Source organism: Manacus vitellinus, unplaced genomic scaffold, assembly GCF_001715985.3.
Source record: "Manacus vitellinus isolate BGI_N305 unplaced genomic scaffold, ASM171598v3 scaffold_6_pilon, whole genome shotgun sequence".
NCBI classification, from domain to species: domain Eukaryota; kingdom Metazoa; phylum Chordata; class Aves; order Passeriformes; family Pipridae; genus Manacus; species Manacus vitellinus.
The window spans coordinates 20,716,985-20,723,087 of NW_021940750.1; the positions used below are offsets into that span (position 1 = coordinate 20,716,985).

The 6,103-nt window shown below is 44.7% G+C and overlaps 1 long non-coding RNA gene across 1 annotated transcript; it reads left to right on the forward strand.

Annotated features, from left to right (window-relative positions):
* Positions 1 to 3,499: 3,499 nt before the first annotated feature.
* On the forward strand, positions 3,500 to 4,958 carry LOC108641351. The gene is made up of 3 exons (XR_001921922.1): positions 3,500 to 3,576; positions 4,204 to 4,302; positions 4,839 to 4,958. It is a non-coding gene; the product is annotated as an uncharacterized LOC108641351 (long non-coding RNA).
* Positions 4,959 to 6,103: the final 1,145 nt, after the last annotated feature.

Below are 6,103 nucleotides of genomic sequence, written 5' to 3' on the forward strand. Positions count from 1 at the left end.
GCAGCCAGACTGCTCCCAGCACCCAAACCAGGATGTTAGAGGGGCTGTAGGGTCTCTGTACTGTACCACAGTCCCTTCTGGAACTGGGCTGTTGATATACCCAGCAACTAAGTCCATTCTATAAACAGCCCATGCATCATAGATTGTGCTTGTACTGCCTTTGGGGCTGCTCCTCAACATGTTCATCTTTTTACCAAAAAATTTTGCACAAGGAAAAAGAGAAGAGCAAGGATACTTGTCCAGGACCAGCCTCCTGATCCCACCACAGCTCTGACAATGTGCTTGATGCCAGGTGGTCCCCAGCAAGCAGCCATTTCACCCACAGGCAGGTGGAAGGCACGTGCCTGTGCACTCACTGCAGGCACGCACAGATGGAGGGTATGTGCCCTGGGCCATCGCTCTGTGCACACACAGATGAGAGTGTGGGCCCTGAGCAGCCACTCCACACATGGAAGATGGCACGTGCCCGGCTGGGCCACTGACCTCCGCACGCCCCGGGCGTCCCACACGCTCACCCTGCCACGGCACCCTGCCTTCTGCCCTGGCAGCTGCAGAACAGGAGCTACAGCTGAAGGCAAACACGTTTCTGCCCAAGAGAAATGCAAGAGGACTAATTTTAACCTAGCACACATGAGGAGGAGGACAAGGGAAGTGCAGAGGGATGGGTTGCTGCAGATGCAGCAGGAATTCCTGGGAATAGGTAATTGTTGAGGCAGCTACCTATGCTGATCATGTTTCTCCAGCAGCAGTGGGTTAACCTGAGTCAACCCAAGGAAAGCTAGCTCAGGTTTGCCTCTGTGTTCTGCAAATGCACTCCACAAATCCAGTTAGGAGAGTATGCCTAGAGAAAACTGCTGAAAGACAGACTACAGTATTATATAGGTCAGTTATTTCAGACATGGAAATGATTATCTGAAACTGGAGTGGGGGGAGGTAATCTTAAAGAAATAAATCAACTCTTCCCCCCAAAAAAATTCCTTGGAAATAGCTTTCCAACAGGATAAAGCTGTCTTTTTTTTATACCTGCAGGGAGATATCAGACTCAAAGACTGCTGGTGTCACAGGTCTGAATCTTGCCTAACTTCAGTCTTAAGTCAAGTAAATTCTGCTTGGTGAGACAAGTAAATATTCTTCTTTAGACTACCTTCCAAGGAAAGAAAGCTTATGTGAGTTTGCTGCCTACACACCTCTCTCCTTGTTACCCTTTTAACACTGTGATTAGTTGCAGTCCAATTCGCAGAACCCTCAGGCAATTAAATCCCAGGAAAAACCTCATGCAATAAGTTTCATGAAAATGAATGGCTGGATCAAGTACTACAACCCAAATTAGTGTCTCCACAGAGGGGGAGCGGGGCAGAATCTAACAGCAGTACGCTCTGTGCTCTGGTAGCAGCCAGCTGACCAGTCAGCTTGCCTGTACTGGTGCCCAGTCAGCACACAGGCAACTTGCATATGTGCAGTCTCCTACCCACATGGGGTGTTGTAAAGATGCAGAGATGACATGGGCTGCTGTACAATTTAGGGAGAAAGGCATGAGTCCACAGGAGATGAAGCATCACTTGTTTGCAGAAGATTCTGTCAGTGGCACCTGTTCAAAGCTGCCTGAGGGTCTGCACTGCCAGAGACAATCTCAATAAAGACTAATTGCTAAGTTACTGAGTGTCTGTAACTCTGATATTAATGCAGGAGGTGAAAGGAAAAGATGTATGTAAATATTTTTCACACATGGCTCCACAATTAATGAACAAGATAGTCATATCGTAAATGAACCCATATATCTGTTCATATCCTTCATTTCTCCTAAACCCCTAGGGTGCCAACAGCAGAAGTTCACAAACACAAAACAAAGGTCATGATGCTGACAAGATATCTTTATTGCTAGACAACTCCCGAACCGACCCACAATAAATTAAGGCCCTTATTCCTGCTTAACCCATAACCTTTGTAGTAGACCCTGAAGGTCAGTCATTGCAAGTTTTCCAACCTGGGAATTGGGGCAGGTATAAGATTCATATTCAAAGGTCCCTTCTCTTCCTATCCAATGCACAAATCAGTTCACATAGCCTCAGCAGTACACCCATACCCCCACACACACCACAGACATGCAGAATACTTGCACAAACGCACTGCAGTGGAGATAAAGCTAATAGTTTACATGCAAACACACGCCCAGACATGTGTTCCTTCCTGGAGATGCCCCCTCCCCCTTTGTGCTTTACACATTATATAAGAATTTTATTCTGTAGTATGCTCTGAGGAAGGCGGCATTTTGCCAGATTTCAAAATGGCCTCATTTATCACCTAAATCCCCTATGAAAGCTAGGGAATAAGGTTTGTAAAACAGCCCAGATTAATGAGGCTGCATCTACATCTTAATAGCTTTTGTGTGTGCACAGTACTTCAATCTGTGCTTGTGAGCAGTGTGTATTTCTGTGGTTTATGGACTCTCTTTCTTCATCTGATCTGATACATCTACGTGTGCTGGTGTTTCTGTCTAATGCTGTGTGCGTGCACTGCCTGTGTCCAGCACATAAAACCTCCTTCCGTGACTGTAGCTGGTTATGCCACATGCAGGTGGAATTCTCCCTGTGAGCACCTCCCAATTTGCAGATGTGATCTGTATAGGGAACCTATTTATGCCTGGGCTTTAATATCTGTTGGTATACTTTCGTGCATGTTAAACTCACCACTTCAGTGCTGGCTCCTTAGGCAACAGAGGCCTATATTTCTTCACCGTGTTGGGGGAATTTCATTTTGCTGCTATATATAAGAATTCTGGTGAAGTAATTAACAGAAGCCTCCAGAGGCTTGGTTATGAAAACAAGGCTCCACGTGCCAGCTTCAGAGGAACCTTGTACTCCTTGCAAATTCCTCCAGGCAAGGAAGATATTGCAGATGCAAAGGGAACATAACCCAGGGCAGGGAACAGCAAGCACTGACGAGGTCTGATTCTCAGTCCCAGAAAACAGCCTTAGCAGAAAGCTGAAAAATGCAGCAAATTGAAAAAGGAGGTTGCAGGTGGGATCACAAAAGAAAAGGGCATCAGCTCCATTGACAGTGAAGATTAATTTTTAAATTACATACCAAAAAACTCTTCCAAGAGCATTCAACCTGTGTCAGTCTAGTGGCTGCGATTCTATGTGGGACACAGGGAATACTTGGAAATTCCCCTTACAGAGTTTACCCTATGGCTCTTTCTTAGCTCCTTCTCCCTCTGTTCTTTTCATCCTTTCCTTATCCATTTCTCCTTCCGTGTCTGTGATAAGGAACTACTGCTGCTCCTTTCCCCCCCTTCCTCCCCCTGTCTGCTGTCAGCCATTTCACTTGGCTTTTTCTGCTCTTGCATTCACCAGAGCCGATTTCAGTGACAGCCCCTTGGCAATTTCCCTTTGCTGGTGACTCAGGTAATTGGATCTGGTGCCTTGGGGAGCTGCCAGGCATGATGTCACAGCTCTGCAGAAAAAAATACCCTATGTAATTGCTTGATACACTAGCTAATGTCTCATCCTGGTGGAGGGAGGAACTCTGAGTCTGGGGGTTGCCAAGATTTCAGAGACTTGGGACTCTGTAGTCGAGGTGAATAAAGAATTATCTTTATTTTTTGTTTACACAAGCTCTTACTTGTTTACTATGTGCTCATTAACTATCCCCTGAACAGGCAGTCTGAATGTTCATAATGCATTCCGCAGTCCCTTTATGAAAAGGGAAGGACTGTGAACTTTTCATTAAACAAAAGAAAATGAGAATGAAACATCAATACAGCACAAGAATGGACAGCTCTACACACAATGGTGTAACCCTGCATCAGGGTTTATTCTGACCTTTAATAACATTTGCTTACCAGCATTTAAATGCACTTGAATCCTTTATTTCTACCAAGACTGCAAGAAGACATCTCTCTTTTCCTAGCAGCAAGGAATGGATCTGGAGGACAGGCTAGGGATCAAAAGGGGTCAGTGTTAGTCTCAGAGTAGACATGAGAATGTATCTGAAATCCATTAAGGGAAGCAGAAAGATGAGAATGAGCTAATGGGTGACTCTTGCTAACACACTAATAAAATGGAACTGAAAGTTTCTGGCTCTTCCCTGAACTGCCCCGTCTTGTTTGGAAAAGAAACTCTTGGGATTTTAGTATTCAGAAGAAGCTGACTGTTCCAAGTTCTGCTTTTCAGATGTTTTATGTTGGTCTTCCTTCTTTTGTAGACTTAAGGAGTACAGCCAGCAAGGATCTGGCAGAGTGAGATGCTTGGGCCTCAGCTCTCTTCCCACAGTTCATCTGCAAGGCTGAATCCATTGCTAGAGGTATTGATTGCTTTGCCAAGAGGAGAGGATAGGAGTATGAGAATTCAGAAAGGAAATATTTGATTGTCTTCACTGCAGGAAACATTTTCCCCAAGCAAAATAGGACCTGGATTTAACAAGGTGCTTGCAAATGCCTCAAAAGACCTCACAAGAAAATTGAAGCCTTGTGTCAGATATAGCCTGCTCTGGAACTCCAAAGTGAACAGACAATTTTGTTGCAAGAATGTTTTTGTCCTCTCCACTACTGCAGCTGGAGTGCTGTTGAATAACCTGGAAAATTTAGCAAGTCCTGAGAAACAATCAATCATTTTTGATAGGTCATACTCTCCAGCTAGAAAAGATCTGTCCTGACTTTCCACCATGCTCTGGCCAATTCAGCAGATGATAATGACTATTCCACCCGGCTGGTTCTCACACAAGCACAAATATTGTATTTCTCAGCTCTCCGTCATAGGTGTTTGTTCAGGCAGGTCTCCAAATCTGGGTTAGGTCTCCTGCCATGTTCTCTAACACCCTTGTATTTCTAATCCTGCCAGTCCAGGCCATTCTGTGGACTCCTGTGGCTTTGATGAAGAGATGAAGTTTCCAAACTTTGCTGCCTCAGTCCAGCCCTCCTGGAGTGACTCACTAGTTTAGTTTCCTCTTTAATGTTAGACCTGTGCAGTATTGCAGCTGCTCTGTGTGGCTTGGAAATTATTTTGACAGAGTCTGGAATAAAGGCAAGAAGGTTTCAGTTCCCATTTTTCCAGATTCTTACCTCCTCACACTCTGTCTTCTGATGGCACAGATGTATATGGAGATCTAAATGGTATCACACCTGCAGAAACATTCCAAGCAGATGGCACCACTCCACTTCTGGAAAAAGTGTTAAGAGTTCTTGCTGGGGAGAACAGGCCACATCTATCTATCATCTCTTTAGGACCTCAGATATCCACAATATTTTTTGCTGGCTTGTCCCAGTGACACCACTCAGTCAGACCTTAGCAGCACGGCTGATATCAGCAGGATACAGTTCAGCTACCTAGCAGCATAGTTAGATGGGAGCCCCTTCAGTTGTTGAGGAACTAGCAATGGCCTTAAAATTAAATTTTTAAGTCATAAAAAAGGATGAGGGAAACACAAATTTTTATCACTTCTGTAGAGGAATTTAAGTACTAAGTGGTAAAGCAAGTTGCTCTGGAGAAGCCATTTGCTCGGCAGCGAAGAAGTCTCCCTCTATCCACCAAGGTACAAGCCTCCCTCAAGGCTGCAGAGGGATCTCCACTGACATTTCCAGGACTGCACATACAACTTTCCCTGGTAATACATCCCCCCCCAAAAAAAATGTACAAGCATGTACGGTTTGAGACATGAAACACAAATCCACACCATTTTATCCTCTCAGATTTCCTTCTTGGATCACCTGAGATGTTCAGGATAGTCATTCAGAGATATTTATTGCTTCTGATTTCTCCACTTGAAATCCCCAGTCAGCCCAGAAGTTGTGTATGGATATAAAGACTTGGAAGGAACAAGTGACCTATGAATAATCCACATATTTATCAGTGTAAAAAACAGTGCCATATCATGACAAGGCAGCAGTACAATAAGGAAATGTGAACACCTTATTTGGGAGCTGGTGTGAGCATGGAGAAAGTTAACACTAGCAGTAGAACATACAAGGAAATACAAACTATTCCCAGTGGAAGGAGTGGATCCAAAGGTGGCCTGGCCAACTGCCCTCAAAACCATTTTAGGAGACTCCAGTCCGCCAGTCTGAAGACAGGGTGAACATATTGGAGGGGGCACTGAGATCAAACCA